A 25,474-nucleotide genomic window follows, 5' to 3' on the forward strand; every position below is an offset into this window, starting at 1 on the left:
AAGAAGCTGCAACGAATCTTTTAAAATATTTTATGCAGTTCGTTGAATTTACTTGAACTTCAAGCTGATCAAAATTGAGATTTAAATTTTCCTGCAAAAAATATTAAAATCCCGAATATGTACGTTCCACAATAAACATTACAAAATTACACTAACATATTTAGCAAAAGGGAAAGAAATATATATTCTAATACGTTTTTATTTATTTAGAATATTTTTGAATAGAATGTCGCAGGCTAATAACAATAAAATGACAGATATTAGAAAATCTCTATACATTTGAGTTAGTCGGAACCGCTAACTTCTAAATCGAAGTCACTTTCACTGTCCATCTTGACAAAAAGTTAGTGGGGAAAAATGAGCTCAATATAAGTCAATATTCCAATCAATCTAGCACGAATTATTGTATTCTGTTTTGCAAAAAATACCATTATTTCAAAGAGAAATAATAAACAAATGAATTCTCGGTACAATGTAAATATGCTATTTCAATTTAGTCATTTCGCCAATAAGCATTGGCCTTCAATGCAAAATATTAGCCAAAAATAGTTAAATGAATCTTACCGACATCTAGCGAACACCCATACACTCAGCTGCGTATGGCGAACGTAAGGATTCGTCGTTATATTAATATTTAGATCTTTTTTCTTTGCACGAATATATTCGTGTTAATAATTTTAGGGCAAAACAAAAATAACGTAATAATTCGTGGTTTTAAGTTAAGCGGGTAAAAGTAAACTTATCAAGTCTTATTTGACTGTACAAATGTAATTTCCGGTTTCCATTTTTAACGTAAATTTTAAGACAATTCTTATCAACACCTGTCGTATGACTCATTCGTTGTTTACCATCTGATTATGTGAGGCTCAACACGAGACTATAAACCCTAAATATGGTCTAGTGGTTAGCCTTCATGTTTCGTACCCCGTGACTCCTGAGTTGGAATCCAATAGGTCGAAATCCTGACTAACAAGATGTGTTTCCGATTTGCGTGGCTAATTAGAGTTTAACAACCGTTTGCATCACGAGACTATATGAAACGGGATCGTCATTGCTGATCTAGCGGCCAGCGTGTGTGCCTTTCCAGTACGAGGTACTGGAAATTTTTGGTCTCGTCTCGGAAATCGAGTCTAGAACCTTTTCAAATTTGAGACGAGATTAGAAATTTCACGAGTTTCGTGGACAACACTAGTTCACTCGTTACATAATACATAGTATAAACTCAGGGACGTACGCAGGGGGGGTCACGGGGGTCCGGACCCTCGAAATTTCGACTTTTTTAAAATTTAGCCTAATTTTAGGGGCAATTTTAGGAATTTTAATATAAAATACCTTCATATTTAGTTTGAACCCCCCCCCCCGAAATAAATTCCTGGGTACGGTACGCTACTGTATAAACCTATTGATAAAGATACTCTATGAACACAATCTAGAACAATTATCAACTTTCAAACATACGCAAGCCATTTCAGAATATACTCCAATAATAAATATAGTTTAAATCAGCCATGTGCAACAGCCAGCGCGTGGGTCGCATGCGGCCCACTGTAACCTTTCATCCGGCCTGCCTGATCCCTTATTGCAAATGCATAGATGGCCATCTTAAAAATATCCCTCGCGTTGGAACATCGAATTTACTACCGTACAATGAGAGACTAATTCAAAACATACACGTGTAAAAGATCAAGTTTCCCACTAAAATTGTAAGTAAATAGATTTTTTGTTCGTTTCTTTAGTAAATAAATGTTTTGTTTATCGCTATAGCAGTTTTCCTGTTCATGTGGTTTTATTGTGCAATGAACAAGTTTCTCTATTTTGGCTATTCAATTCTTGTAAACATTATATATATATATATATATATATATATATATATATATATATATATATATATATATATATATATATATATTTTCGTACGGCCCCCGACACTAGCAAGGCCTTTCTGATTGGCCCACTCTCTTTTCCAACTTGCTCATGCCTGGTTTAAATGTTGTGATTTCACAACCTTCGTGCACCTATCGTGTGGACGCGAAAGAATTCTGATCACTTCTAGATGATATTAAGAAGGAAATACCACGGCATAAATTTTGTAATTATATAAATTTCCAAACAAGGCGAGAGGAATCGACAAAAAGCTTTCCAAGAATCGGGACAATATGAGACATCTAGACAACTTGTGAGGCGAGCAAATGTTATTGTTTCTAAACATTTAACAACACTTGCTCAGATGCTACTTTAAACTGTAGGTCTCATCGCCTCATTACTGATAAAGGATGTTAACACAAATTAATGTTCAAGTCGATAAATTGAACGGGCTAACGGAAGTTTTGAAGCTCATACTGATACCCCTCAAACCATACCTACCTAAACAGTCTGTCTGCGTGTGTGTTTGTGTGTGTGTGTGCGCGCGCACTGGGGGAGGTAAGGGGGTACAATTTCGAACAGGTACAATTCTGAACACAGTAAGCTTTTGCACCATTTTTCGAAATACAACAGTTCCCAACACTGAATAAAGAATATGGCGTTGACAGTGACTCCTGTGCTTGTTTGTTTCTGATAGAGTTGTGTGTTTAATTGTTTGTTGAGGCCGTACAGAAATTATTCTTCAAGCAAAAGTGTGTATATCAACCTTAGAAAATGTCGTACTATAAAATAGCTCATTGTTTGACGTTGTATTGTTGCTTTAAATTGCGAAATGTTGGTTGTTAGTTTACTGTAGTATGTTGCACGGTCCATGATGGAAACAAGTATGGTACACCAGATGCCATCTACGAGCAGCATTTGTAACTGTTTAGTCGCAGATAAAGTATAGCGAAAGGTACAATTTCGAACACCAATAAGGTACAATTCTGAACACTAGATTGAAGATACATATGAGCCAGTTGTGCTACCATTCTCAGTGTGCCTTTCGTGTTTTGTCATTACAGATGCCACGACGGAAAACTGAAACGAAGAAGCGTCTTTTGTGGAATCCTTCTAATGTGGCAACAGCAGTGAAGAGCGTCTTATCGGGTGATTTATCGTTAAGAGGGGCATTGGCATTGTATCACATTCCACTAGGCACCCTTCGTGACCGTGTAGGAAAGGAAAAGGAAAGGCAGATTGCACTTACTCCACCGATAACAGGCAAAATTGGACATCCCACAGTACTATCGGAAGAAATAGAGAAGGCTTTGGTGAATAGGTTAGTGTATTTCGAGAACAGAGGATTAGGACTTACACCCTTGCAAGTAAAACATTCTTCTTTTCATGTGGATCTGGCCTGTGGAGTTCAGAACCCATGGAATCCAGATGTGAAGATAGCTGGTGATGACTGGTTCAAAATCTTTATGAAAAGGCACCCAAGCAAGTTTGAGAAAACCAGAAGGACTATTGAGAGCTAGAGCTGCAGCTATGAATGAAGAAGAAGTGAGGAACTACTTTAGAATTCTGAAAGGTGTAATGAATGACTTTAATTTGTTTGATAAACCTCAATGCATATACAACATGGATGAGACAGGGATTCCCTTGAATAACAGATCCATGAAAATAGTAAGTCAGAAAGGAAAGCATGAGATCGTGTCACTAACCAACGTTGAAAAAGGGGAAAACGTAACAGTCGTTGCTTGTTGCAATGCTTCTGGCTCTTAGTCCACTTCCAAAGGTGTCAGAATGCGCCCGGAATTCAATGATGGTTTGCCACCTTGCACAGTTGTGGAGTTGAGCGAGTCTGGTTACATCAACGAAAAGGGTTTTCCTTAGGTGGTTGGAACATTTTTGTATACACAAAACTCCTGGTAAAGTTTTGCTTATACTGGACAATCATGGAAGTCACACCAATTGCAATGTTTTGAAATTCTGCCAGGAGAATGAGATCGAAAATATGATGAAAAACACACCTGCAGACACACGTTATTTTAAATTTTAGTACGGAATAAAAAATAGAAATAATAATCAGGGTCTAACAACAAAAAAAAGGTAGTGGCTGAGCAGTAGAACTTTTACTTCTGGTGTAAGGGAGCCTTTGTTCGATACATACCAGATTTTGGTGGGCAATATTGTATTCCTAGGTTTTTTAAAGTTTTTTTGTATCCTTCCACATTTCCATTCTATCAATTCTTTCGTGATCATTTACTTTCATTAATCATCAGTCTTTATTTAGACTCAAGGGCATAACGATGGGCAGTAGAAAAAGTATCCAAGTACGTTCAACTGCGTGTTGTATGATCTGTGTTTCGACTCTTAATAGCGTCACTTCTTCCTTTTTTTAACATTAAATTTGGTAACTTCCGTATTTAATCATCTCCATATTATTTTTAGGACCAGCTTTCAACGCTGAGAAAGTATTGAACCCTCACCGACTACAGTTTTGTAGGTTTCCATGAGAAAATTTCCTTCAACTAACATATTTTTCCTCTCTTTTTATCAATTTTCCCTAGTTTGTTGAGTGTCCAATTCCTATGATAGAAGTTATGTGATAAGACTAATTTAGCTATGTTAAAGGAAGTATCAACCACATTTGTTTTACTCATTGGTTTCTGCTTCTATTAAAAAAAATACAAACAAATACACAAAGGCAACATTTAGTGGAAATTATGCTACTTTGAACTACACACAAGCTAGAACAAAGAAAAATTTTTAGAATTTATATTGGTCAAACTAATTTCCCTGAATTTCCCTGAATTTTCATGTTTTACCGAAAAATTCCCTTTTTTCTTTTCGGTAAATTTACCCATGAAATTTCTCTAGATTAGGAAAATTTCCCTCAAACTACGAATACTGACCGACCACAGTTACCACAAACTTAGTAGTAACTTCAGAAAATTCCTGGAACATGTTTCTTTTTTTTTTTTTTTTTTTAATTTTTACCAAAGATGAAACAAGTAATTGAATTTACGCAAACTTTGTGCATTAACGATCCATACAGTTTGTTCAAAATATTCCAAGAACTCATTCTTTGTAACATTTTTTCATCGTCACTTGGTTGATGGTAACAACATGTACACATACTTTCACGCAATCGCTCCTCGCTCTCCATGAACTTGCACTTTTACCATTGTGTTTTTTTTTTTTTTTTGTTTTTTTTTCTGTCGCGGTACCTTCAACAGCGAACTTCGAAACAAAAGACAAAGTGTAATCAATACTTGGATATTATTACTGGTGGATTTTTGAAATTCCAATGTAGTTACTTGTAGATCACAAACACTACTGTTACTACGGTTGACGAAATCAGTTAGTCATTTTTCCGTGGAAAGAATTTCGATAACGTCAGGAAAAGTAACTACAAATTTAACTTAGAAAAGCTTATTATTTTTGTTCTTTCTTTCTTTCTTTCTTTCTTTCTTTCTTTTTCCAATCGCCTTAGATTAATATTAATCTTCGGCCAATTATCAAGGAAATATCAGATATATATATATATATATATATATATATATATATATATATATATATACCAGTGCTAACATCAACTTTTTCCAAATTACAATATCTTAGACTATATTGGGGGGCGCGGTGGCTCAGTGGTAGAGCGCTCACCTCCGGTGCTTGAGGTCCCTGGTTCGATCCCAGCTCGCGCCGTGTGGACTTTGTGGTGTACAAACACCGTGCTCATGGGTTTTCTCGGGGTTCTCCCGTTTCCTCCCACTTTCTTCATTTCACTCATTTCTCATTATCATCGTCTCCTTTAGCCTAACCGGCATATGCGTGGGACGTTAAACTTAAAGATTTCACTTCATTTTAGACTATATTAAAATTTCGATGCTGATAATATTGTTTAATGGAAGTAAATTAACAGGCCAGAAATCTTTCGATCATGGGGAGGGCATATGCCTAACAGAATCAAATTAAGTATCTTTGAAAGTTTCATAACATGCTCCTTGTTACGAATTTTTCCTGATTTCTCTTCAGTGCTACGTTTTTCCTTTTTTTTTTTTCTTTCTTCGAATCTCCATGTGGTTCGGATACCACATTCAACAGTAGACAGGTCCACGTCTCATAAAGATTCTTGCTGAAAAGGGTGTTAAACTTCAGTAAATAGTGAACTAACTAAAATAGAAACATTACGGAGACCGATGACTGTGCTTACGTTCTTAAGTCTTTGTCATTATTACCTTGGCGTAATGTGTATGACTCTATATAAGGAAGCAAATGTTTTAATTTATTATTCCACGATTTCGTCCTGTTTATTCTAAGGGAGACGGTTGATTAAGGCAAATGAATGATTTTGGAAGAATTGGTGGAATGATAATCTGGTAGGAAACCGGAATACCCCGAGAAAACACGTAATAGTATCACGTAGGACTCCACGTGAAGGAGTTTGGTTTATATGACGTCATATTTTCTCACGCTATCTATTACTGTTTTTACTCTCGATTAACGTTAATACCGTAAGTGGTTGATTTCTGAAAAATGAAGATGGTACATATCCTTGGAGCGCTAAATCGATTAAAAACAACACTTCTCGATATCTCTTATCATTCTTGCTCCACGTAGATCAAATTTTGAAACCGAAAGTTATAGCAGATTTCTATAACTTTTGGTTTAATAGAAAGTTAGGATGGAAATACAATATCTCTTTGAAAGTTTAATCGATTGCACGAAATTACTTCTATTGTGATCAACGATAAAGTCGATAATCATTTATTTCTACCACTTCAGGGATAAAAGTGAATTCGAAAAGGGTGGGGAAACGGTAGATAGCGGTACGATGTCACGCCGTCCCGCTGCCTATCTTTGCCCATTGTAATTTCTTAGGAACTGGGGGGACGCCGTATATATCTTTTGAGGTCGGAGGACGGTGACCCCCCGCTTTTCTCCGCACTTTTACCCCTGTACCACTTCAGGTGAATGGATCACCTTCATCAACGAACTCACTCCCCAATTTTCGACGCTCTTCATCTTGGCCAAAATTGATGATGATCCATTAAGTAGGTCTATTTCTTTATTTTCTTGCTTGCTTTCTTCTTCTTCCCTTTTTGTCTCCCGGACACACACACACACACACACACACACACACACACACACACACACACACACACATATGAAGAAACATTATAAACATGTAAAAGGAGTTTTGTTTAATCAAATTCTTTAAACATGAGGCAAATTTGTCGGAGAATATTTGCAGAATTCATTCCATCATTCACTTGCAGTGAAAGGCGAGAAAGAGAAAACATATTATTAAATAAAAAAAATATTGGTAGCAAATTGACAGGTCTCTTTCTTTCACCGTAAATTTTTAAACTTTCAAAGTATTCCGTGTAAGTACTATACGCAGGCTCACGCACAACAATGCGTGATACGTTTAATTTACGTAATAATATAGTGCTGATGGGGTTGAGTAAAATTTTACTGAAGTATTTTATTTTTATTTTATTTTTTATTTTTTATTTTTTTGTTCTTGAACATAAAACGTGTTAACCCTAAAATGCATGTTGATGCCAATTGGCATCATAGTGAATCAATAACAATAACAGATAATAATGATATTCTTAAAATGTGTACAACAGCGAATAGTGCACGCAGATGCCATGGAGCACCAACGGAGTTAAGCTTTCTACCACACAGTTTTCGGCTAGTGGCATAGGTCGGGCAGAGTGTGTTAGGGAGCGTCAGATAGCATATAGAAAGCACAAAACGTGCGTATTTGTTACTCGTAAATTTTTTGCACAAACCCTTTGTTTTGTTCTTTTAACATTGAAGAAAATAAATGTTTCACAATGCATACCACATGGTTTCTGCTGATATTGACACTAAATTCTGTTTTCAGTAGTGTAATCAGTGGCGTATTTAGGGGGGTGGCTTCCGGGCTTAAGCCCCCCCGAAATCTTACTTAGTATAGTAAAGTAAATGAAATATCTTGCAGGATTTTCACATTTCCAGGCAAATCCCCCCGAAAGTTAGCAAAGCCCCTCCCCGGAACAAAATCGCAAATACGCCACTGAGTGTAATACAACCATGACATCTATCCTTTAATTTTTTGACCGCAGAAGTAAAAACATAAAAATATTATATTATTGGATATCATATTCATTTATCTACGTAATGCATAAAGAAAGAAAGAAGATAAATAATTTCAACACAAACAAAATTAATTCGTGCAATAAAGGGTTAAGTTAGAATAGGTAGATTGGATTTGGTTAGCTTAGCAAAGTATACATTTGGTAAACTCCTTCTATGATACTTCACCAAACGTAAAAATATGTGAATTTTGCCTTAATATTACAAAAACTCATAGGTTCAAGTTTTCATTTACATACGCAGCAGCTAAGTCGAAATTAATGAATGTCTTGAAATGTTTTATAGGGCTTCATTCTGGAGTGGATTGTGTTAACGAAATGTAAAATTTTGCGTCTTTGTTTGCGATACTTGGTATGCAATTATAATTATTTATCTCGTTACTGGTATTTGCGTTCCTCTGAGATCCAAAAATTTTGCGAAGAATTACAAAATTAGATCCATATACTATTATTTAACGTGGCTCATAGACTATTATTTGTTATGGTACCAATAATTTCTAATGTTTGCATTTAGCGTTTACAAGTATACCCTTAGGTACAAGGTTATAACCTTGCAACTGTTGAAGCAAGTCTGTGATTCTTTTGCAACATGCTTTCTGCTCTTCACTCAGATCATGCGGAATCCATCACATCTTCATCTTCAACTTTTCAGTAATGATTCTGTAAACTGAAGTGACAGACATTCTGGCCTTTTATGCAAATTTCTTACTATTTTTCGTCGATCCTCTCTCAAAATGTCATTCACAATAATCTCAGGTCTGTTGCAGTTGATGGTTTATTACTTCTTGAGTAGTCCGCGGTGCTTACATGATCTTCACGAAAACGAGCTGAGCACTGTGATACAGTGCTACAATCCACTGCCGTAAAATGGGGCTACTTTGACACTGGGGGTTACTTTGACATAGAGCGGGGCTACTTTGGCATACGAGTGATTCTTCCTATCTATGAGCGTCGTTGATATCGACGCATCTGTTCCAGCCGTTGGACATGAGTGTGTATGGAAAACTAAAAGTGGAGAGCCGTAGTGAGCTCATGGCGAAAGGAGACCCGACGAAGCGGATCGATTCTCAAGGAACAGTTCCCTGGTCTATTGTCCCGACTTATGGATTCCCTGGCTCCCACCGTAGGCGAGAACCTGAAGGCAGGATTTCGTGCTACAGGTCTGGCTGCCCTAAACGTTGAAGTTCCCCTCTCAAAGTTACCCAAAGAGCCCAATAGCACACAGGTCAAAAAAGACATGGACCCAAGTCTTCTTCAGTTTCTTCACGATTGTAGAGCGTGGCCAAGCACAAGAGCGAGGACGAGCGGAGGGAAGATCTTGGTTTCTTCTGGAAAGCGGTTGCTCCCACGGAAAGAAGATCCGGAAACTGGGACCAAATATGAGGGTGGAAGAGGGAGACGTCGGAGAACACTTGTGACGAAAGAGATGGTCGTTGAGGAACCCCTGATAGAAGAACTGGAAAGCGGACAATCATCACAGCTCCAAAAGAAACCCCGTCAGGGAAAGAAGGCGAAGAAAATGAAAGGGTATGACTCAAACACCTGTGGCATCTGTATGTGTGACTTTGTAAGCTACAAGGGCGGAAAAGAGTGGATTCAGTGTGTCAGGTGTGAAAAATGGATGTGTGGGTTTTCCAATATTGAATCCAAAAATCCACAGTATGCTTGTTACAATTGTGATGTTGACGATTAAAGTTTTGATTGCGTTGTTATATGTAAAGGTATGTTAAAAGCAGGGTGGAAAAATCATGATTTTTTAAAAAAATCATTTTTGTTGATTATTTTATTTAAATGATCTTTTTGATTTAAATCAAATCTTTCTTCTCGCGTAATACAAGTCACCAACTGAAGATAAAACATTAGAAATTAATATTAAATGTTAATTATGCAATTTAAGTGAAAGTATTGGGCTTGAATTTTGAATTGATTGCCAGTTGTTAACTTATTTCAATCCGTAATAGAGATGCAAGGGTTCGAAAAAAAACAGCCTTTTTCTGGGGGGGGGGGGAAGAACTCGGTTTTTTCTGCTTCGCTTTCTTGCTTGTGAAATTTTGGGCTTTTTCCAAATTCTGCTTTAAATTGATAAAGCAGGTTTTGTTTCGCTTTTCTAGAATACAAAAACTCATTTAAGTAGTAGTGGATGCAGATAATAATACAAAACCTCGAAAATAAACATTAGTTTCGAAAACATACTTCAAACAATCTTAATATTTTATTATGAATCCCAAAAATTAATCCATATATATAATAAGTTGCAGTTAAGTTTTAACTCTCATATGCATTATAAGCAATATTTTTTATTGTGAATTAAAAATACAAAAACAAGGAAAAACTGTTACATGACATACAGAACTTATTGTACTATGTGTATGAGTTCAAACAAATAATAGATCGGGAAGATAATAATATATTTACTGAACAAAAGCACAAAACAAATTTAAGTTTCGACGCCGTAGCCTTCTCAAAAATAACATGTTCTTCTCTTGGTTCATTACGTATATCAAGTGGCTCAAGTGGTACAACGTTGGCTTCGCATTCGGGAGGTCATGGGTTCGATTCCCGCTGCCGATCATCCTGACTGACGTTTTCCAGTGTTTCCCTCAGTCCTACCAATCAAATGCCGGGATGGTACCTACTAAAACAGGCCCTGGTCGATACCTTCCCAAATCCTTTCCATGTTGTTGTTAGATATTCAGTATAAAATAGCCTTTGAGCTGCATCTGGTGATTGTTAAATAAATAAATAAATATAATTCCCTCGTTAATCTGTTATAGCCTATAAGTTTATTATGCCTGACTTCCGAGACTTTCATAAACATTCGTACTAGAGTAACAATGAAAAATAATCATTGTTTTATTACAATTCAACGTATTACTTTAGACTGGAAAAATGCAATCTTTGTATGGGACGCTCAAAAATCAGCTAATTTGTTAATGCATCTCTTGCTTCCGTCTTTGCCACCCTACGGAAACTTCTCTGAAATGGAACAGAAATGTGGAAAATGTATTTTCTATTCATTTATTACATACCCAATAATCTGTTACCACCTATCAGGTGCATAGGACCTGCAAAATCGGTAAAGTTCCAAATTCTGTAATGCACTGACTGTTCCTTAAGCGTGTTTAGTCAGAAAAGTACTGAATTTTCTGTTCATGGATCATATGCATAATACTGTTCATCTGAGCGTTTGGTTTTCAAGGCTCTGGAATATATAACCACAATCACGGTTTACCCAGTCCTGAAGGTTTCTGAAGTTTTAACAAGAATTCAACATGTCATTACGGAACATTCCTTTAAAAAGAAAGAAAAGAAAAACTACGAAATACATTTATGTCAAACACAATAAACATGAGCGAGTGGTTAGCTTTTCCGCTTCTATTGGGAAATCCGGGATTCAGTCCCGCACTCGACCATTCCGACAAAAGTTCTTAATTCCACCTCTGAATGTAGAGATAGTGCGTGTACTGTGATTCCTGGCTGATTTCATTTCTTATGTTTTAAATTGTTGTTATTACTAATTACCAGCAATGACGGATTTGCGAAAGTGGTTAGGGTGGGTGTGTCTTTCGGACTGAAGCCTGTTCTCCGAAATTACGGAATTTCTAAAACAAACGGAATTTTAGTTATGTCATTACTCATAAACTTCAAGCTCACCTCAAATGAAAATCAGGCATTTTTAAAAAAAACTAACCATTAATGAGAAAAAAACCCTCCCAAAACACTTTTCGAAATCCGTACAGATTATTTGTATAAAATGGTATTCAAGGTTGCATCCGGAAGATTATTACATCATTACACAGCTACAGTATAACAGAAATGTGGAAGTATGCTCTGACGGATATATTGAAAAACATAATTTTAACTATGTGCTAGAAACTAGAGTACTAAGCTCTAAGAAATGAAACACGAGCAACTAAAAATGAAATGATCTAAAGAAAAAAATGTCGATAACTCAGAAGTTAAACAAATCAAGTGATTTAAATCAATCCACTCTGGTTAAAAGTAAAGCTTTAAGACAAACTTGTATAATGGTGTATAATGATGTAAAAATCTTGATTTTCTGGTTAAAAAGCATACAGCATATATTGCGCATGACCAAAACAGTGTTTTACAATGGATCTACATTAGTTCCATGTTAAAGTAATCCCATACATCGGGTAACTTGGACCTTAGGTACTAAATATACCGGTATAAGGTGTCAAAGCAGTCCCAGCCCGGGGGCTACTTTGACAGGTAATTCTTTATTTTTCAGTACTTAAGTTCAGTAGTAGATGTGATAACCTAGATACTTATTGATATGATAAGAATAGTATCATTGACTGGTTGCAGCAAGTGTCCCCTGAACAAATCTAAAATAGTAAAAACCTGTCAAAGTAGCCCCGCTTTACGATACACTATTTCCATTAACCTCTCACAAAGCATTGTAAATTTCAGTTGGAGTTTCGATTTTGATATAGGAACGCCTGGTCATTATGTGTAACTCAACCTCAGTCGGGTCCACCACTGTATTTCTCAGAACATAGCCACGCGAACCACCAATTCTTCCATTATCAGTCACTTGCCTTAATCACTGTTCCCCTTAGCCTAAATGACATAATCGTGGGACGTTATACAGAAAGTTTTAAGCTGCGCTAAGGAATACGATATCGCATATATTTTACAGAAGAACCATGGGATATTCTTTCACACAGCATGTTTACAGTATATTTTTTTACGAGCATACCCACATTTGCAAAAGCACCTGCTCCCTTCAGATAACACGAATTTCCATTAGTTTCGCCCTGCCTTGACTTGGTTAAATACTTTCTTGCTTTTGTGACCATCCAGCACATGTTTGATTGTGTGTTTTACACTGTACTAATTTACGCGCCAGCTCACTACGGATGCACTCCTTCATGGACCCACCAGGTTCTCCGTTCCTTGACCGATCAGATACATTTCTTACTTTTAATGGACACCTAACACAGGTTGTTTGGTGTTTGTTCCATTGTAGCTTTTATGACATATATCTGCATGCTGTATTTATTCCCATAACGTTTGAGTCCTCATAAGGGAATCTTTATCTATGAATCCATAAATGCAACTCGCTTCTTAAAAAACAACGTGTAAATTAGTTGGAGTTAATTTCGATGTGAACGAAATGCAAAACAAAGTTGTTTATGCATCCTTAAAATTGGACAGTATGTACAAATATTGGATGATCTTTAAAATTTTGCTACCATTCAATAGAACTTAGCCTATGTATTTTCAATTAAAATTTGACAACTATTAATATCTATGTTTCATTGTTTTTTCTAACTTATATTTAGAGGAAAGTCATTAAATTAAAGAAATATATGTTTATGACTATCAAGAAACAACTAATGGTATACATTACAAAATTCATAAAATAGAAAAAAATATTGTGTTTTCTTATTTTAAATGGTTTGCTTTAGTTCGACATGTCACAGAATACAACTTCTGTCACAGATTTCTCCTTTGGGGGCGCGGTGCCTCAGTGGTAGAGCGTTCACCTCCGGTGCTTGGGGTCCCTGGTTCGATCCCAGCTCGCGCCGTGGGGACTTTGTGGTGGACAAACACCGTGCCCGTGGGTTTTCTCGGGGTTCTCCCGTTTCCTCCTACTTTCTTCATTCCACCATTTCACTGATTTCTCATTATCACCGTCTCCTTTAGCCTAACTAGTAGGGGAGCTTAAGGCAAAAAAATGGCCAATCCCTGCACTTTGTGTTAAAAAGGTGCCACTCGGATATGTTGTTCCCCTGATCCAACTAAGCAGGAATCGAAGTGGCCCCACTCCGATAGGTAGCCAGAATCCAATATGGCGGCTGTCAAAGATGGCCGCCTCTGTGAATTCATAGTGTTGGTTTTAGAGGCATATATCTCCTTAACTAATAGTCCAATCTTCACCATTCAAAAACTAAACGACGTAGAAGATAACAGGGTCTAATAAATTGGCAAAAGGTTTTACCCAACACTGAAATTAACACGTACAGAAATTATTTAATTTGGAACTTTACATTTTTTATGATGGAGTTTACTCATATTTTTTAAAATAACAAGTAAACGGATGGGATTATCGAAAAAGATGTCGTATAATTTTTCAAAGAGTGTTAAATTATCTTTCGTTTGGTGTATATTTCATTCAGATTGGTTAATGAACAACGAAGTTATGACAATTTAAATATTCGCATTGAGTCGATTGATTTTCCCCAATGTCGAGCGAGAGTTCATTTACCGTAATAAAACATCACTGATGGATGCTGCATTGTACGAAACAAATCATTCTCTTGTGATGTATTCTTCATAAGTCCCATTTTCACCAGAGCACAAGACAGTCTGACCGAGTCCGGTTATATGAATCCAATATGGCGGCCATTAATTATCATCCATAAAGATAAGTCTCTTTCGAAATATTTATTGAAGTATCTAGATTTATAAACAAGTACGACAAAGCAATAACAAACATTTTTCTCTCCCCATCCTTCTGTCCCACTGAGTAAGTATGGGAAGGAATGAACTCCAAATCTTGTTTCGAAATACGTCAAAAGAATCGGATAGAACTGAGTGTTTAAAAAACTTTGAGTAATAACAACTGCACTATTCTCGAAGTATTTCCATTGAAAGTAACAATGGCGTGAATCCCGTGTAATGTTTCGGCGGGAATAGTTAGGAATCACACAAAAAGGCAAAGTTCGAGGAGCCTACGCAATTCTTGTGTTACCAAGAAGTCGTCGATTCAAAATGAGCGATGTTTTTGAATTGTACAAAACACAGTTAATGACGATTATGAAGAAGCCTGAATCAGAAGAAATCGAAGTTCATAGTACAAGATTTCGTGAAAGGATTCTTCGTCACAGGCCAGAGCTAACAGCTCACCTGTCCGGCAGAGATGTTTTGCTTTCAGAAGGATCTGACATAATAAGTGAGCTGGAGAAAGACAGATGAAGATGCTATGGCACTAAGTCGTGTTGTTAAGATGCTTCGAAAGGATATGGCAAACCTCAAGAGTCATTTTGCAAGAAAATTTGAGAATCACTGCCAAGAAGATTCTGTTCCTCCTTCACTAATATCTGCTCTGCTGTTAATATGTTACTTTATGATTCATCTGTCACCCCTGATAGCAGCACAGTCAAGCAACTTCAAGCTTATCGCCTGATAGCGAGCCAACTTATATTTTGTAACTTCCATAGGAAAGCAGGCGATATTGAAACAGAAGCAGCAAGGCATAAAGCGATCGCGAGCAACCTCTTCCTCTCTATGTTGGGGTGAGCGTGTATGCTAAAACTCGTAAAAAAAATCTCTCATAAATGAGCTGCATTCACAAGACAATTCGTCTACACGTGTACAGGAAATATCTTCAAGTCTTTCTCAGTGCTTGATAAATCAAAGTGGCGAAATGGGTTTGTCCTTCCAATCTTCGTCGAGGTATTTTAACCGTTGCAACATTAGATAATATTGACTACAATCCTTCTAGAAGAACATCAAAGAATTCTTTTCATGGTACGAGCATTTCTATTTTCCAGCATCCTTCTAAAGATAACCCTGGCATTCGACGTGACCATGTCTCACTGGATAAGTGAATATAAAAATGAGAACTGCTCCTGCTCTCCCCGATAATTATGCTCTAGTACAGAGATGCAAATAAGCAACAAAATTTTACTCACCCAATAAAAAAGCTACTAACCTACATCCCACAATAGAAATCATTTACTTACCTTGGTTATGATTCGCCCCGGCCGTGTGGGCGAGTGGTTATTTGCATCCCTGCTCTAGTACCTCCTACTTATATCACTAATAAGGAACCAGTTTTGCCTCAACAGAATCCGCAGTTTGTAGAGAAAGTTCTTCCGCAAAATGGATTTTTCGCAGAAGAAAAAAACTGGGAGTGTTGGCTTGAAGCATGCTTAAAAAATGACACTATTTGCACTTGGTCTGTACACCATGCCTCGAAAACTGAAACTCTGCAATTGCCAAGTATATGCTGCCTGCTTCCGTTATTTAGGGAAGACTATATCTGTTGCTATGATACGGCACGAAATGAATGTTGTACGAGAACTTACAGACAAAGTCAACAAAGGACAAGTTCCGGTTCTTGTAATGGATCAACCACTATTTGCCTTGGGGAAACGAATTCAATGGAATTGGCCAGAGTTATATGGCGGAGATCATCAAATTCTGATGCTGGGAGGATTGCACATCGAACAAGCCTTCCTGCATCTTATAGGCAAATGGTTAGATAGAAGTGGTTGGGTAGAAATTTTATACAAGTCAGATGTAGCAACACCAGGAACCGCTGACAGTATATTGAAAGTAACTCACATTACAAAAGCTCGTTTTGCTCATCAGATTACTCTGACAGTTTTACATCATTTGCTGCGTGATGCATATCAGAAGTCTTCATCAGGGCAATCTTTCAATGACTGGTATACTGAAAAGGAATCTTCGTGTCCAACGTTTAAGTTTTGGATAATATATTACCGTCTCGTGATTTTACTCTTAATTTACATCAGAGCCATACGTCAAGGAAATTTTAAGCTATACGTTGAAACACTAAAACTAATAGCAGAATTGTTTTTCGCAATGGACCGCCTTAACTATGCTCGTTGGCTTCCCGTTCGCATTTTTGATTTGAAGAAGTTGGAAGAGAAACATCCTGAGATTATCCTTTCGAAATGGGTTACTTTGTGATACGAAAGACATCAAAACCTTTCTCCGCAATAGCTATAGATCAGCTCATGAACAAAATAACAAAATTATAAAAGGGGATGGCGGAGCGATTGGACTCTTACACGGCGACAATGCTCTTGTCAAATGGATGACAACGGGACCAGAAATTAGTAGACTAATTAATGAATTCAAAATACCATATAATGAATATGATCCTGATAATAAGCACCATGAAGATTACTCGTCGATGCAAGAAAGATTTAAATCGTCTGTTGAAAAGATGAAAGAAGTTTTCGTCGAATTGGGGAATCCGTTTGAAGAAAATAGTGGACTTGTTAATGTTGCTTCCAGAATCATCTATAGCGGTGATATAATTGAATCCCTATATTCAGCAGAATTAAAAGGGTCTAATATATACAAGGAATTTGTGCAAGAAAGATTAGTAGAATGTACGACGCCATTGATTTCGCCCATGAAAAAGTCTTCTCTAGTGCTCCATTCTTCCCTTCAAAAGAATAAAACAAATAGAAATTAAATAAAATTACCTAAGATAGACGTTGAACTATTCTCTCGCTTACTACGCTTCAGTCAAACAAGACGACTTGACTTGGATGAATTCTTTCAGCACGAGAGTCAACCAATTCCAAAGTCTCTCTGCCATAATTCACAATCCTCAAAAAAGTCCGACTTAGTTATGCTTCTAGAGAGTGAAGCCAACATCAAAGAAGAACACTTTCCTAATTATTGTGATGTTTCGTTATTTGCTGGAGCAATTTTGATTCACATTTTGCAACTAGTATCAATAGAAACATTTTGTGATCATTTCCAGTGTAATTTCTTCAAATATGTTCAAAGAGATGCAGACACATTCAATGCAGAGCAAGTGGATCTGATATGGGATAGATACTCTTCAAAGAACATAAAATCTTCCACATGAGAAAGCAGGGGTGTAGGAGTAAGGACAAAAGTAACACCAACTACACTAATTCCTAGCAAGTGTAACGATTTCCTTCGTAATGACGCAAATAAATAAGAACTGTTCCTTTTTCTTGGAAAGTCTATGTGTGAAAAGGAAGGAAGTAACTTTGAGGTAGCAACCAGTAATGGATATCACATAGAAACTTCAAGAAATCTTCCATTTTCAAACAAATCATCAGGAAATCATTTAGAAGCTGATAGTAGGATCATGTTACATTGCTTTGATGCAGCATTAAATGCACACAAGAAAATAGTTATCCGCACAGTAGACACAGATGTTGTAATACTTACTGTATCGTTTTTCCACGACTTTGAGCGACACGGTTTAGAAGAATTATGGATATCTTTTGGTACCAAGAAACATCATTGATTTCTCCCAGTTCATCATATTTCAAAAGCATGAAGAAAAGAAAAATCAACTGCGTTACGAGGCCTCCACGCGTTTACAGGATGTGATACAATGTCATACTTTCTCCGACATGGAAAATTATAAGCATGGAAAACACGGCTTTTGTATCCAGAGGTGACCACAGCTTTCCTAACTATTTCACACCCTGTAATCAACATAGGCAAAGATTGGTTTAATTCACTGCAACGATATGTTGTCCTATTATATTCAAAAACAAGTGAAAAATTTAAAGTTAATGAAGCCCGGTGAGAATTCTTTTTGGAAAAGGGCAGACCTCTTACTGCACTTTTTCCAAATTGTGATGCCTTGCTTCTTCACACCAAGCGTGCAGCATACCAAGCTGGACAAATCTGGGGCCAGGCAATAAAGAAGATAGCACATATTCCTTCACCAGTAAACTGGGGATGGACTGACAATGGAAGTGAACTTTCTCCAACATGAACTTCCATTCCAGTTGTATACGAAGCATGTAGGAAACCCTTTTTGAAATGTGCCTGCAAGACATGTACCCCAAGATGTCGTTGTAGAAGTGCAAGCGTCTCGTGCTGCTTTTTTGTTCTATGTGTAGGGGAACATGTAGAAAGGTGATGGAAACTGAAAACGAAGATCTAGACCAATAGAACTTTCATGTAAGTAGCACTCATTATTTTTGAATATTCAGTTGATCCAGAGTAAATTTACACCACGTTGGAAACGTACCAATAAATAGATAAACTTAAATGTATGATTCTTTATAGAATAGCTTGTACAAAAAGTAATTAACTGTTCGTCGAAATCATAAAACTGTTTGTACACATAGAAAATCCAAAAGATATATTGTGAATTTCAAATTATCGAACCTAGTGTTTGTGTTGTGTTTCTGTTCTTCAATACGAAAGAAATTATTAAAGAATTTTAAAAAAAATATGTATTGCTTTATGTAATTTCCTTATAATATTGTAAAGGATATAAAGACAATGTTTATGGTTTAAAGACATGAACTTACTTCTTAGTCTTCCTGTGCAGTTCTCTTTCAATTCAGATGAAACAATAAAACTTTTCTATCGTGACGCTACGCACGTAATTTCTTAAGATATTCTTAAACTTGATTCATGTATAAAAGTGAATAGTAATAGAATAGATGATATTACTTTGTCCGTATTCGTTTACAAATCTAGATACTCAGGTCAATATTTCGAAAGAAACTAATTTTTATGAATCATAATTAATGGTCGCCATATTGGAATCATAACCGGGCTTGGTCAGTAGGCCCGTAGCCAGCCCAAAAATGTAGGGGGCCCGTAGCCAGCCATATTATAGTTCATTTGCAAGTCTACCGTGAAAATTTTAGGGGGCCAGCAAAAATTTAGGGGGCGGCCCCCCTGGACCCTCCTGGATACGGGCCTGTTGGTCAGGCTACTTTTTGTTTCTAGTGAAAGTGGGACTTATGAAGAATACATCACAAAATAATGATTTGTTTCGTACAATGCAGCATCCATCAGTGATGTTTTATTACGGTAAATGAACTCTCGCTCGACATTGGGGAAAATCAATCGACTCAATGCGAATATTTAAATTGTCATAACTTCGTTGTTTATTAACCAATCTGAATGAAATATACACCAAACGAAAGATAATTTAACACTCTTTGAAAAATTATACGACATCTTTTTCGATAATCCCAGCCGTTTACTTGTTATTTTAAAAAATATGAGTAAACTCCATCATAAAAAATGTAAAGTTCCAAATTAAATAATTTCTGTACGTGTTAATTTCAGTGTTAGGTAAAACCTTTTGCCAATTTATTAGACCCTGTTATCTTCTACGTCGTTTAGTTTTTGAATGGTGAAGATTGGACTATTAGTTAAGGAGTTATATGCCTCTAAATCCAACACTATGAATTCGCAGAGGCGGCCATCTTTGATAGCCGCCATATTGGATTCTGGCCACCTGTCGGAGTGGGGCCACTTCGATTCCTGCTTAGTTGGATCAGGGAACAACATATCCGAGTGGCACCTTTTTAACACAAAGTGCAGGATACTTCCCCTAAGCTCCCCTACTAAACCGGCATAACCGTGGGACGTTAAACTTACAGATTTTATTTCATTTCAGATTTCTCCTTTACATTATTATACCTTAATATTTCTAAACCGCTGAGGGAAAACAGGGAATTGTGAGACAGCGTTATCATCTTGTACAGCATAAAATTCTCAGCTTCTACAAAATATCGAATATCTTGGTAAGTACTTGACTTATCAATCTCAAATAAACGTGACAATGTTCCTTATGGCATACTGATTTGCTCTATGAATTGTAAACCATACTGTACTAGGGACCTTTTCCAAGTTATTGCACCATTTCCAATCTCAACTTTTCTCTGTTCTGTTTAACTGATCCTTCTAAACTTGAAGTCATCTTAAAGAGTTCTTACCAATATTTAATTTAATGTGCATAAATAGTTACTAATTCATTCTTTGTTTGTGTAAAAGGCGTTTAAATTTGACACATATTTTTACGTTATTTCTCAAAAAGTATCTGCGACTGTCATCTCTTTCGTCTTTGTTTTCATTGCTGATTCGAATTAGGAAATTAAATGTAGGTTATTCCATTTAAAAAAACAACAACATAACTTTATATTGAGTTGGCAACACTGTTCATCCGGTGATGTTACCCAATATACGGATAGATGTCCCCCTTCCTATAGTTGCTTTGTGCAAAGTTTCGCTTCTCTCCCTCTCTTTATTCCTTCGTTATAACGGTTGGAGATTATAAATGGTGCACCCTATATATATATATATATATATATATATATATATATATATATATATATATATATATATATATATATATATATAAGCTGTACAAATTAACATGGGTTACTAATTGGGTGTGGGTTCGTACATGGGTAATTAATAATCTGGTAAGACAAAAATACCTAATGTCCTATTCGTATCCTTATCTTTGCTTACATTTTTTTTTTCAATTGTTGAAACATCATGTATTAATTGTGGTAAACTATTCCAGAGGTGTGCAGTACTTATTGTAAAGAATTTGGAGTATGTATCTGAATTGTGATTAGGTATGGAGAGCAAGTAATTTTCTTGTGATCTTGTGCTTCTATTATGGAAGTCTGATAAATATAAAAACTCTACCTGTTACGTACTATTGTTCTGACGTAGTAAGTATTTTGTACAATAGGTAAGGTTATATAAATTTCTTCTTTCTACTAAAGTCAGCCATGACATGTTTTAAATGAAATGGTGTGAGATATTCATTGTAATTTAAATTTAAATTGAAAATAAATCTAATACACGCATTTTGCAAGCGCTTTAATTGATTTTCGGGAAGATCAGAATAAGATTTAGTCCCAATAGTCAAGATGTGGAAGCAAGAGTACCTTGACAAGTTTGATCTTTAGAGATATTGGTAAGAAATTTCTTAGCCGATTTAATATATGCCACGCACCAAATTCTCTCTTATAAACTTTATTTATTTGATCTGATTAGGACATATTTTGATTTAGTACAAGACCCAAATTTTTGACAGTTGTAGAGAATGGAATAACAGTATTGAACAATTTTATATTTGGAAGCTGATAGATATTAAAAATTGAACCTCTAATTTGCACACATACACACACGCATACATAATATCATATATATATATATATATATATATATATATATATATATATATATATATATATATATATATATATATATATATATATATATATATATATATATATATATATATATATATATACGTATATTGTGGCCCCTGTGCTCTAAATAATTTTCCACCTCCACCCCTTCACAGACTTATTTCAAACATGGAAACAAGCCGTGATTTTGCAAACATACCAACTCTTGTTGAGTAGTAATTTAGGTATGACAAGTTACAAAAGTTACAACGTAATTGTAAATGGCCTAATTTTCTCAGTGATGATTTTGATATGGTGTTCTGACCGAAGGTGGGTGTCTGACCCAAAAGTCCGCTGGGCAAGGTGAACTCATGGTAGTTTGCCATTGCCTCCCATGGGATGATGATGACGTACTAAGAAAGAACCTACAGCTTCACTTGGGATCCGAACCACTTATGTCCCCACCGGTAATTGAACCCGGGACTCCTTGATTACAAGACAACGAGCTTAGCCACTTATCCATTGGAGACACGTTCTCTCAATACTGGCATGTAATTTATTCATGAAGGTTTTAATTTACTGTCCAGAGTAAATGATCAAAACTCGAGAACTATAATAGATAGAAACACGAAATTTTAATATGTTTTAAAGCTCTCAGAGAAATGATCAAAATAGCCTGTTCCAGGTCCCTAGGTCACACATGAGCTGAGATACAGGGGTGCAAAGTCGCTATAAGAATAACATTGGGGAATTTTAAAACTAATCGTAAACGAGTAATCTTAGGGTTGAATTCACAGTATTGGGGGGTGGCTAAAATGAATAGTGACAATTTTAATCCAATTCAACTTCAAGGCCACACTCCACTCCGCAGGGAGGGGGCGAGATTTTAAAAGTAATCGAAAACGATAGATATTAGTGTTGAACTCATAGTTTTCGATATCGCTGAGTTTAACGTTATCAGTTTTCATTATGTTCAAATTTATCTTCACGTTTTAAAAATAATCAGATAACCTAGCTAATTAATAACTACTGTAATTAACATATTTTCTCTCGCTTGCACAGAAACCTGGGGGTTGGTACTTTTAACTCTTACTTTATTGTGAATCTTTAAAAAATCAAAATTTTGCCGCCCCTAAGTTCTGCCGCGCTGTGCTCGAGCACACAATAACACTTACTTAAATATGAGTCTGCATAATATGCATAATACATAGACTAATAATAAATGTAATGTGTTATACGAATATTGTAACGTATCACAAACTTAATTCTTTATAGAATTTCACCTCTGACATTTGCACTGTGGCCAAAGTCTACTTATTAATCATTGAGATATATAAGTAGACACTGAGGAAGGGATAATGCAACGCTGGGCAGGGCTACTACTCAAAAATGACTTGTTTGAAAATATTTAACCTTCGCTGCGTTTTTATTCGCTCTACTGATGCCAATGGCGACTTAAAAAACAAAATTATCGATAAATGGTAAAGAGGAATAAATAATGGAAATTATTCCAGAGTAAGAGGAAAAAATCGAGGTCAACGTCGGTTCCTTGCGCCCAAGTTACTCTTGGACCTGATTAATGAAGCTTAGAACCGTCAGACCTCGACCGATAAAATATCGCTCAGCCGTTCTTTATATAGTAAAGAGCAGCCGTAAACGTTGTCTGTGAGGCATCTTGTTTTATTCATTACCAATTCTACGCTTTAACTTGTGGTTACAATGTTAAACTTTTATTAATGAAAATAATATTTTGAAATTTTCTATTAAGACTAACATTTATAAAAATTAGTTTTCAGTATTAATAAAATGCACTTAATGAACAGTTGGAAGAAGTTTGTTGCTGTGTTGATTTTTATTTATGTCTAGTGCCGAAAGATATATGAGACGCGAACCTTACACTCTAAGGTGGAATACGAACCACCGTAATGCTTTAAAAATTTCAATGCTCCCGCATTATTCCTGTGGCTGACTATAGTAGTGAATAGTGAGGATAAGCGAAGAAAGAAAATTGTATAATTTGTGGTATCTGTAGTACGTTCATAACTAAAATAACTTTGTATGCTTCCTTCTATCTACGGGCGCACCTACGGGGAAGGGCAGTGCTTAAATTCGTGATGAAAAAGTACCGGGGCCCTTCTTGGCTACCATATTTATATATATGCCCCCCCCAAAGATTTTATAGCTCAGCTATACCCCTGTTGAAAAACAAATAGAAAAAAGAAAACTACCAGAAGCTGCCGGAGAGAAAAGATCTCACTCCCTGGTTGCCTCAATAATGCACTTGAATTTTACATTATGTGAGAGCGTTCACCTCTGGTGCTTGGGGTCCCGGGTTCGATCCCAGCCCCCGCCAAGTGAACTTTGTGGTGGACAAACACCGTTTGCGTGGGTTTCCTCGGGGTTCTCCCGTTTCCTCCCACTTTCTTCATTCCACCATTTCATTCAATACTCATCATCAGCGTCTCCTTTAGCCTAACCGGCATATCCGTGGGACGTAAAACTCAAAGATTTCATTTCATTTTTTTACATTATGTGAGCCACCGCGCTGCCGAAACAGTGACAAGGGGAAGTTAAAGTACGGATTTTATCAACATTATTTCAGATGCGGAGAATGTTAAAAGAAAAAAAGCAACGAGAAAAGATCCGGTGCTCAGCCCCGACACTCAAAAAAGTACCGGGGCCGAGCTCCGGTGGGCCCCGGCTGAATTTAACCATTGGGGAAGGGTAAACTGGGTCCCAACCCTCCGGAAAACTTCGTGACTCGACATAAGTTTATACATTTTCTTAATGAAACTATACTTGCTTAGCAGATCTGACGTTACTCATCATCTGTAGTATTTCTTTTCTGATAGAAACAATCTAAATTTAGATCTATAATTTTTCGCAAGAATATAGATCCCAGTACTTAAAAATTACTTTTTTCCGGCTGTAGAATAACACTCGTTAGATACTACATAAACAGAGTATCTTGTATTATTGGACACCCATAAACCTTGGAACCTTCCCAACAAAAATCTGGGTGTCCTCCTAAAACTCCCCCAGGTTAGGGTAGAGTAACAATATTAACCCTTTGAAGGAAGTGTGCTTAATGAACAGGTTGACTATTGTTTACTAAACCACTCAATTCTGTACCTAATTGTCCTAGAATTATTATTTATAACTTTTTTTTTAAATTAACAAAGCTTTCAAATAGCCCTTCACTTATATATGAGCACACAAGTACTCTCTGTCAGAAAAGTAAATGTACATCTCTTTTTTGAGCCTGGTATTCCTGCGCCCCAACCGTGGAGAATATGAGAATTAAATCACTTAAAAGTTAAGTGAGGGGCACAAGCTATGAATACGACAAGTGCATGGTGTAAATAAAAGACGACACCGAAAGAAAAAGCCAGAAACAACTGTTAAACGGAGAAAAAAGAACAGAAATTGTCGAAGTGGGAACATAAAATAGAAATGCGAACAAATATGCCAATAATTAAGCGCTTGCAAAGTAACCATCTTGGTGTAGTGGTTAAGACGGTAGATTACAAAGCCAAAGGACGTCAGTTCCAATTTACTCCAGAGGGTATATATATATATTTCCTTTTGTTAATAATGCATACAGCACAGAAGAGGTGGTAAAAGAGAGCGTATTATCCGTTTAATATGTTAAGTTAAAACGACGTAAAAATTCCAGTGAAATTTATTAGAGAACTGAAACAATGAAAATAAGGAAGCAGGTATATTTAATCAGGGGTATGTACCAGAGGGCAGTGATCGGAAAAACTGGAAATTTTCCCGAATTTCGCAGATGTGAGTCTT

At 36.4% G+C, this 25,474-nt stretch overlaps 1 non-coding gene across 1 annotated transcript; it reads left to right on the plus strand.

Annotated features, from left to right (window-relative positions):
* The first annotated feature begins 5,484 nt into the window (after window positions 1-5,484).
* Window positions 5,485-5,556, plus strand: TRNAR-CCG (transfer RNA arginine (anticodon CCG)). Its single transcript has one exon. It is a non-coding gene; the product is annotated as a tRNA-Arg (tRNA).
* Window positions 5,557-25,474: the final 19,918 nt, after the last annotated feature.

The sequence above is a fragment of the Thermobia domestica genome, chromosome 9 (genome assembly GCF_964235325.1).
Source record: "Thermobia domestica chromosome 9, izTheDome1.hap1.1, whole genome shotgun sequence".
Classification (NCBI taxonomy): Eukaryota; Metazoa; Arthropoda; class Insecta; order Zygentoma; family Lepismatidae; genus Thermobia; species Thermobia domestica.